The following is a 9087-nucleotide window of genomic DNA, read 5'->3' on the forward strand; positions in this document are numbered from 1 at the left end:
AAGAAAACAAGAATTGGGAACAAGCTCCACCGTGGCCCATGGTTCACACCATAGACCACGGTTCAACAGACACAAAAATTCCAGAATTCACCGTACCGTGGAAGAAAAGGAGGACCATGGCTTGGACCGTGGCCCACGGTCCACTGTCCGATCGTAACTGCCGGGGTCATATGCTTGTCTTTTGGGGTATCTTTTTCAATCATAAACAATTGGGGATGATTGGGAGAGGCTAGATTATCATCTTAGGGTATTGGTAAACATTATTTTGAGGCTTTTGATTCGTATGTTGATTACAATTGATGTGATGATGATTTCTCAAACCATGAGTGGCTAAAATCTTAGGTATTTCTCTTGGTTGTAAGGTTATCACAAAACACTTTATGTTTATCGTTCTTGCACTTGGATTGATTATCTAATCGTTTATGTTAGTATAATCATTATGTTTGTTTGATTGTTTGTAATTTGTCTATATCGTTTTAACCTAGTTTCACTCTATACGTTCTTGGTGTCGTTGACAATTGAGATTTAGTAGAAGGAATTAGGGTTAAGTACATATTGATTGAATAATAAGTAACAACATCGTGTTCTAGGAATCCGAGTACTTAGTTCTTGATTAATCACAAACAATTATAACTACACAAAAGCAAAATAGTATGGTTATCCATTGAATGTTAACATAAGTGTTGAGTGATAAACCGAACCCCAAGAGAAATGCTCGCTTAATCAACTGTTTACAACTTCCATTCAGTTTATTTAGTTTATAAAATCAAATCAAAACCAACTTCAAAATTACTTTTTCATCATTTATATTTATATTAGTTAATTGTTGAGCTACTTTAGTAACACATATTCCACAAACTCTTCGTGTTCGACACCCACTTACCGCTATCTAGTTAGTCGTATTTGGTTTATTTTTGTGCGAGTCTTCGACCTCACGTCAAATTTTGGCTCTGTTGCCGGGGAGTAGTGCACAACTTGTGTAATTTTTGTTTAATTGTTATTGTCAATTTTACGCGGGTTGTGCTAGTGTGCAGGTACTTACAGGTATATGCATACGAGAAGCTCTCGATTTTCATCACCGTTATCTTTTGATCCTGAAATCGAGAGAACTTTTCGTCAGAATCGGATTCTTCAAAGGGAGAATAAGGTTATCGGGTCACCAAGCACACAAAGTCGAACAACTGAAACCACAATCATGGCTTCGGAACAAACTTTACCACCAATGCCGCCACCTATCAATGCTGAAAACCCATCATCCACTGAACCCATTACTACTACAATCTCTACAAGTGTACCTACTTCAACCATGTTCAGTTTTCAGCCACCAGTTAACCTTCCACCCTTGACAAATTTCATGACTATTCAAGGACAATCATCAAACTCACCACAACAATCATCTTTCCAATCTCAACAAAATCCACTTTATCAACAATCATACACATTCCCCCAAGACCCACCCATAACTCATATTTCACTGGTTCCAAGATCGGGACGGCAATTGTTTGGTGGGACACGTTTTGGTGATAGAAATGAAGGGTATGAAGAGTTTGAAGAGGGATATTTAAGTGGGGTTGATGGGAACCAATTGAGGATTCAAGGGCAGTTTGGGTATGTACCCGAACAACAACCGCAACATCAAGTGCAACAATGGGGTAGACCACATGTCAATCAAATACAACAACCACAACCATTGCAACAAGTTCCACAACAACAGCAATATCAACCACCTCAACAACCAAATCCTCAACCACAATTTCAACAATATGCACAACAAAGGCCTGTTTACCAGCAAATGGGCCAACCGATGGTACCATTGGGGGTACCAAGACGACATGCAAGAGAAGTGGTTAGGGGAATTGAAGCTCATTTCAGATCGGTCATCACCAATAACCCATCTCCGGTGGTTATTCCTCAAAATCAGAATGGAAGAATGTTCGAAGTTAGAACCAATGTGCTCCAAAGTTTACCAAAGTATAAAGGTTTAGCAACCGAAGAACCTTATTTTCACTTGGAGGCATATGATTCAATTTGTAACACGATCGGGGGTCAAGGTTTTTCACCGAATGAAGTTAAGTTGGTTTTATTCCAATTCTCGTTAGAAGATAAGACAAAGAGATGGTTCTACACTTTGCCTTCCGCATCAATTTACACTTGGGCCGAGATGCAACAAAGGTTCTTAGAAGAGTTTTATACGGCCCAAAAGACTAATGATCCGAGACGAAGTTTAAGAAGCTTCCAACAACAATCAGGTGAGATGTTTCATGAAGCATTTGAGAGATTTAATATGATGATCAAAAATTGTCCTCACCATGGTATAGCTCGTTGGGAGTTGTTGAATGCGTTTCATGAGGGGTTGAATGCGGAAGACGAGCGAGACTTAATGTCAATCACAAATGGTACATTTGGTACCAATTATGAACAAGATGATTGGGCATTCTTCGAGCAAATGTCGGTCACATCGAAGAGAAAGGCTCAAACTGCAAGAAGAGCAAGACCGGCAATTGGAAGACCTCAAGTTCATGTCGTAGAAGATGTGGGGGTACAAACTACTAATCAAAGAATTGATGTTTGTACAAATTGCAACGAGTTGGGTCATGGGGCTGATGTGTGTACGGTAGGGTAACCACAAGTTGAAGAGATAAATGCAATTCAAGGTCAAAGAGGTGGTAATTGGAATTTCAACATGAACTCAAACACCTACCACCCCGGGTTGAGAAATCATCCAAATTTTTGTTATGGAAATCAATCAACTCAACTCAATCCTAATTTCCAAGGGACTTCTCAAACACACTTTATTCCTCGTCAACAATACTTCAATCAAGGAAGTCAAGGTCAACTTCAAGGAATGAGTGGTGGTCAAAGCGGGTCTTCGTGTCAAGGTTCATCAAGTGGGAATGAAGTGATGGACATGTTAAAGTTGATGCAACAAGACATGTAGAAAAGAAATCAACTTGATGAAGCCCGAATTCAAAAGGATGAAGTTCGTGACAAGACCATCCAATCATTGACCACACAAATGGGTCAACTTGCAACCGAAGTGGCAGAATTGAAGAAAAACAAAGGTCAGTTGTAAGACCCCGAATCCCGGGAATCCTACAGTTGGTAATCATATCCAAAAAGTCTCAAAAATTTAAAGTCAAACAATTTCATCTTATTAAATCGTTTCAGAGTAATAAACAACGGAAAATCACAAGTACAAAAACCAAGTTCCCAAAACCATAATTTAAATGTTTTAAGTAATAAATGAAAAGAAAACAGTTTGCATATTAATCTCTGACTAGTTATACCTTCAACCGTCCAAGTAGTCTCGAGCACGTCCAAGCGGTAAGCATCCTCCTCTAAACCTGAAACTTACACTAACATACACACAAAGTCAGCTTAAGCTGAGTGAGTTCGAGTTTTAATAAAATTCATTTAAATAAATCATTCCAAGGGTTTAAATATAAAAACGGGATTATAAATGTAACGATTCCGGCAAAATCAGGTATACCCTAGCCGGTATATACTATTTATGTGTTATTTACCAATGAATATATGAATTATAATACGTTTATACGAGTATGTAAGATTCACTTTACGGATTATACTCGATTATACAGTTAATCGTATTGGAAATACGATTAGCCGATTAACGGTTATTGAAGCCCGAACGATCGGGGATTTCATTATAGATGAAATATATAATAATTAGTGATGTTTACGAAGTATTAAAGCTTCGGGATAAGTGAATCAAAGCACAGAAAAAGGATTTTCGATTTAATGGTACGTCGGTACATTAAACGAAACCTTTAATACCAAACCGAGCAAGAGACGATCGAACAAGCCGAAAAAGACGCGTAATTATTAATAATATGATGTTTTAAGTTAATTAAAGTCATGGTTTAAGTTTTTGAAGTTTTTAAATCGATTTTATATAAATTTCATTTTTAAGCCGAAAAACGACCGTTTTAGCCTCGTTTTAAGCCGAATTAATCGTTTAACCGAAAAACGAACTGAACCAGATTATCCAAAACATTATCCGGATTACGAGAATCCAAATGTGTGGATAGAATTAGAGTTGTGGGTCCCACCCCACCCCTTTACCCCATCCGATCGGACTCAAGGTCCCATTTTCACTTATTGTTTTCTGTTTTTCATCCAACACCACTCAACAATTTTCATCCCCTCTCAACCTAGGAACTAAAACCCGAGATTCAAGCAAGAAAACCGAGGTAAAGATCGTGTTATGTACGTGTTTATCTTCGTTTCTTGAGTGTATTTACAAGAAAATGAGGTTTCAAGTGAAAAAAGGGTGAAAACCCGAGATGAAACCGATTCTTGCATGATCAAGTGATGTATACGGGTTATACAAGGGATCTTGGTCCAAGAAAGGAGTTAAACGAACCAAAAACGAATTTTTACGGTTAAATCTTTGTTTATAAAGCATAACCGAAACCATGAAAGAAATGGCTTGATTGTGGGTGTAACTTGCTTGGTGTGGTGTTATTGTGCTTGTAGGTGTTGTATCTAGTTGTTAGCAAAGGCTAGAAAGCGAGATTCTTGCGATTTGAAGCTATAAACACAAGGTAGTTCGGTTTTTGTATGATTTATGTATTTTGGACAGATTGTGACTCGTTTGGAGTTAGGTCATGAAATTTTACAGAGGTGTTAGATACATGAAAATATGAGTTCTGTGAATTTTTGGTAATTTTTGGACAAAGGATGAATATTTGGTGAATTTAATGCTCGGTTTTGGCCAAAAATGGTGAAAAATAGCTAAATATCATGAAAATTCTGGAAAATTGCAGATAAGCTTTTTATATCATGTAAAAGTCACACACAAAATTTTAGGTCAGTTGGAGAAGTCTAAGTAGGCTTTTCGGTTAAACGAGTTCTAGGGTTTTCTAGCTCGGTTTTAGTGAAAATGGCATGTAAAAGAAGATTTTGGTTCTGGAAAAATTACAGGGGACTATGGAGATGGCAGGGGTCATCCAGGAAAAATTTGGGATTTTTCTAAGATCGTTTGGTATTTACGATATATTTAGTGTTTAAATGGTGTTTAAAAATAGATAAATAAATTTTAAATATAAAAATTAATTCTGGAAATATTTTTATAAAATTCCCCACTGTCAAAAAGTGATTTTTTCAAAATTTCAAGATCCGAGTCTAAACGGATAATTATTTGTGCTAAAAAGAAGATAAAAACAAACTTTTAAAGCTTAAAACGCTGTAAACCGGTAAAGTTCGCATAAGCGAGCTGACTGGTGTATAAAAACCCTAAAAATGGACTATTTTCATATAACCAAGCTAAACAAGTAAAAATAAATCATCCGAAAATAATTCGGATGATTTATTTTCGGATGATTTGAGTAATTTTTACCCGATTTAACAGTTTCTGATGCGCTAAAGACGGAAACGGGTCCCACGGCCAATCGGGGCGCCTAAACCGAGCTCTAATTTCACAACTTTAAATAAAATATCAGTCAACCACTATTTTCGGGTCGTGTGTGACCAAACTCATTGTTGAAACGTAAAAACGGATAACCGTGCTAGGCACGCAAAACGGGGAAAACAAAATAATAGTAATTTTGACTGTTAAACTCTAAACGAATCACAATCTGAGTCCGGAGAAGTATTTCTGGGTTAAAGTTATATTAATAGCGATTGTATAGTAACGAATTTAGGGATCGTATTACAGATCCGGATTAATAGCTCACATACTGTGTTACTGCTTGTTACGATAAGGTGAGTTTCACGAGCCCCTATTTCCTGAATTGTTTTTAAATATTTTCCCGGGGTGGAAAGCATGTTGTTACTAAAATGTTTAAGTACATACTGAACGCATGGATTTGCGTGTATTTATATATGTTTTATTGTACGGGAATCGTACGGAAATGTACTAAGATGGTAATTGTCTGAGTTACTAACATTGTAAGGCCCCGCAACACGAGTGATTAACTGAAAGCCGGTAGAGTGTGGATAGTACTATTGGTCTGACAAACCCAACTGGTCCGGCATGGATTTGCTGATGTTTCCCAGCCAGTTGCACATGTCTATATTGGGTGTTATATTTATTTTACTATGTAATGTTAGGCATAGCGGTTTGGGGCAGGTTCGTGGGCGGAGTATGCCACGGGGTTGTGTGTGATAGTCAGAGGTTTCACTTGTGGGCTCAGCATAATTACATCGCTAATATATGATTTATCATAATGAATTGTCACTGTTTATTTAAATTAGTGAAACTCACCAACTATTCGTAGTTGACCCGTTTTCTTTCCATGCTTTCTAGGTACTCCCAAACTGGAATAAGTGACACATGCTTGATGATGCGTGCTTTTTGTGGAAGCTTAGTGATCATTTTGTATTAAATATGTTAATGTACTGTTGGTAAAACTTATGTGTAACGCCTAGACGGGAACTAAACTTGGAACAATGTAACATGATGTAAATTAATGTAGTGGTGTTCTCTTTATAAGCAATGCTGTTGATATCAGATGTGTCTGTTGCATCCCGTTTACGTTTCCGCTGCGGTTACGGGGTGTTACAGAACTTGGTATCAGAGCCATTGGTTATAAAGAATTAGGATTTCTTTAAAAGATACCTAATATATAACCAGTAGCTCAAGTATTATAGAATCTGAATATCAACTAATAATTTATAGTGACGAGATCTGGATGAACTTGGATGGACAAGTGAGTTATTATGGTCCGGAACATAATAACTGACTTGTCCGCACGAGGGAATTCAGGGGAGGTCACGGGGAACATTAATAGGTAAAATCGGCAACATAAGTGTAAGTATATGATAATATTTTTATGTGACAAGGTTGTATAAGTGTGTGAATATTAATTTAATTATGATTTACATTATGGAAGGAACTATATACTTGCTAACTTGTGTACAGGTAAGGATGTCGAGATCACAAAGTCTGTCAGTGGGGGATGACCCGGTGGAAGCCAGTTCCGGGGACTCTAGGAGCTTACGCTTAGCATCCAGCACTGAGCCTAGTGAGACTAGCCGTAGGAGTGCTAGCCTGTCCTTCCCTACTAGGGTTGCCAGATCCCCCACCCCACCCGCACCACAGGTCACCCCTACCCCTCCCAGACCCGGTCCCCGCCTCACGGCGCGGATCAGTGCCCCTTATGTCCCACCCACCTTTACCCCACCCAGACCCACTTACCAAAGGGGCGAGTCCTCCCGCCCCCAGCCCGAGCCTGTGCCTCCACCCGTGTGGGGTACCCCTAGGCTGGAGAGGGATGAGCGTCCCTCCACCGAGGCTGCATGGCTCCGAGTGCTCACCAAGCAGATGAATGAGCACACCACCGCCTTGACGGTGGGTATCCAGAGGAGGAATCACTTGGCGGACTGCATACTGGACAGTCAGTGTGCGATCGCTCAGCTGAGGAGGGAGGAAGCATACTCCCAGTGGATGATTGACCGGATGGAGACACGGATCAGGGGTTTGATGGCGGTGTTAGTGGTGATGGTGGCAGTGATGGTGTGGTTGGTATACCACCATGTTTAAATCATGTTAGGGTGGTAGTAGTCAGGGTCCGTTTTTTTGATACTCTGTGTAAGCAGTCAGTGGCGATGCTAACATAGAGTGAATCTTGGGTAGTTATAGTACAGCCACTAGCCCATAGGGGGTCTCTTTTTGGGAATATCATTGTAGATACTTTTGGTGTATCATTCAAGCACTGACCCATAGCGGGTTATGTCGAAATGATGCCGATGTAGGACCAATGTATGAAAACTTGATCTATGGGCTGATGTTTATGAAATGTGTACTGATGCTTATGTAATATGTACTAATGTTTATTAATGAATGGAATATGTGTTGTGTATTGAGATTGTAAATTGTATTAATTATATGTATTTTCTTAATGTTGTGTAGAATGGCACCAAAACGGTCAGCTCAAATGTCAGAAGTGGATGTGAGTCGTCTGATTGCTCGGCAGTTAGAGGCGGTGATACCGGATATAGTATCGCGCATCGCTGCCAATATTAATAATACGACCAATCCAGGCCCTGCGAGCAATCAAACGACCACCAATAATGATGGGGAACAAAATGTTAATCCTCCACAGAACGATAACCCGATTCCGAGTAATGACGCGCCGCCTAGGGTGGTCGTTACAGACAGTAATGGCCCTATACCTAGTGTAGAAACGAACCGCACTGAACCGACTCCTGCAACAAAGGGGTGTTCAATCAAAGATTTTATGTTGTGCAAGCCCCTAGAATTTAGCGGGTCGGAGGGACCAAATGGGTTGGTTAAGTGGATTGAGAAATTAGAGGCCGTTGTGAACATCAGCAACTGCCCTGAGGATTACGTTGTCAAGTATGCTACCTGCACGTTCACGGACCATGCCTTGACATGGTGGAACACAATAGTGCAAACTTGCGGTCAGGCAGCGACAAACTGCATGACCTGGGCAGAGCTCAAGGCCCTTGTACTAGAACATTTCTGTCCGAAAAACGAACTGCAGAAATTAGAAAACGAATTGTGGAACCTGGAGATGCAGGGGGCAGACCACTTAGGTTATACGAACCGATTCAATGAGTTGTCACGATTGGTGCCATGGTTGGTCACCCCAGAGTCAAAGAGGGTTGAGCGTTATATATGGGGACTAACTCCAATAGTAAGGAGCATAGTCAACTCTGGGGGACACAAGACGTTTGAGGGTGTGGTGACGCAAGCTGGTATCGTCACGTACGATTTCATGAGGAGTGGGTCACTGAAGGTGGCAGGAGAGTCTGCTGGGGGAAAGCGAGGTACGTATGATAATAGGATCCAGGAGAAGCAGCAAAATAAACGTGCTAGGCCCGCTGCCCAGAGCTACGCCATGACTAGTTCGGGCGGAAGGCAGGAATCGCAGAAAGGGACGTTCCCCAAGTGTGGGAAGTGCGGTTACCAGCATGGTGGCGTGTGCAAGGAGGTAGTGTGCCACCGGTGTGGCAGGAATGGGCACTACGCACCGAGTTGTAGGAGGAACCTGAACAGTATGAACCGACAACCGCAACCTATCCGTGCGCAGCCATTTAGGACCCAACCAGCCCGACAACAATACCCACAAAAAAACCAAATGATGACCACCAGCCGTGCTT

At 40.5% G+C, this 9087-nt stretch overlaps 1 non-coding gene across 1 annotated transcript; it reads right to left on the bottom strand.

The window, feature by feature from the left end:
* Positions 1–2207: 2207 nt before the first annotated feature.
* On the bottom strand, positions 2208–2316 carry LOC143617213 (small nucleolar RNA R71). Its single transcript, XR_013150792.1, has one exon. It is a non-coding gene; the product is annotated as a small nucleolar RNA R71 (small nucleolar RNA).
* Between the last annotated feature and the right edge of the window lie 6771 nt (positions 2317–9087).

The sequence above is a fragment of the Bidens hawaiensis genome, unplaced genomic scaffold (assembly GCF_021521415.1).
Source record: "Bidens hawaiensis isolate Kalapana, Puna unplaced genomic scaffold, B.hawaiensis_p1.1 tig00053107_1, whole genome shotgun sequence".
Classification (NCBI taxonomy): domain Eukaryota; kingdom Viridiplantae; phylum Streptophyta; class Magnoliopsida; order Asterales; family Asteraceae; genus Bidens; species Bidens hawaiensis.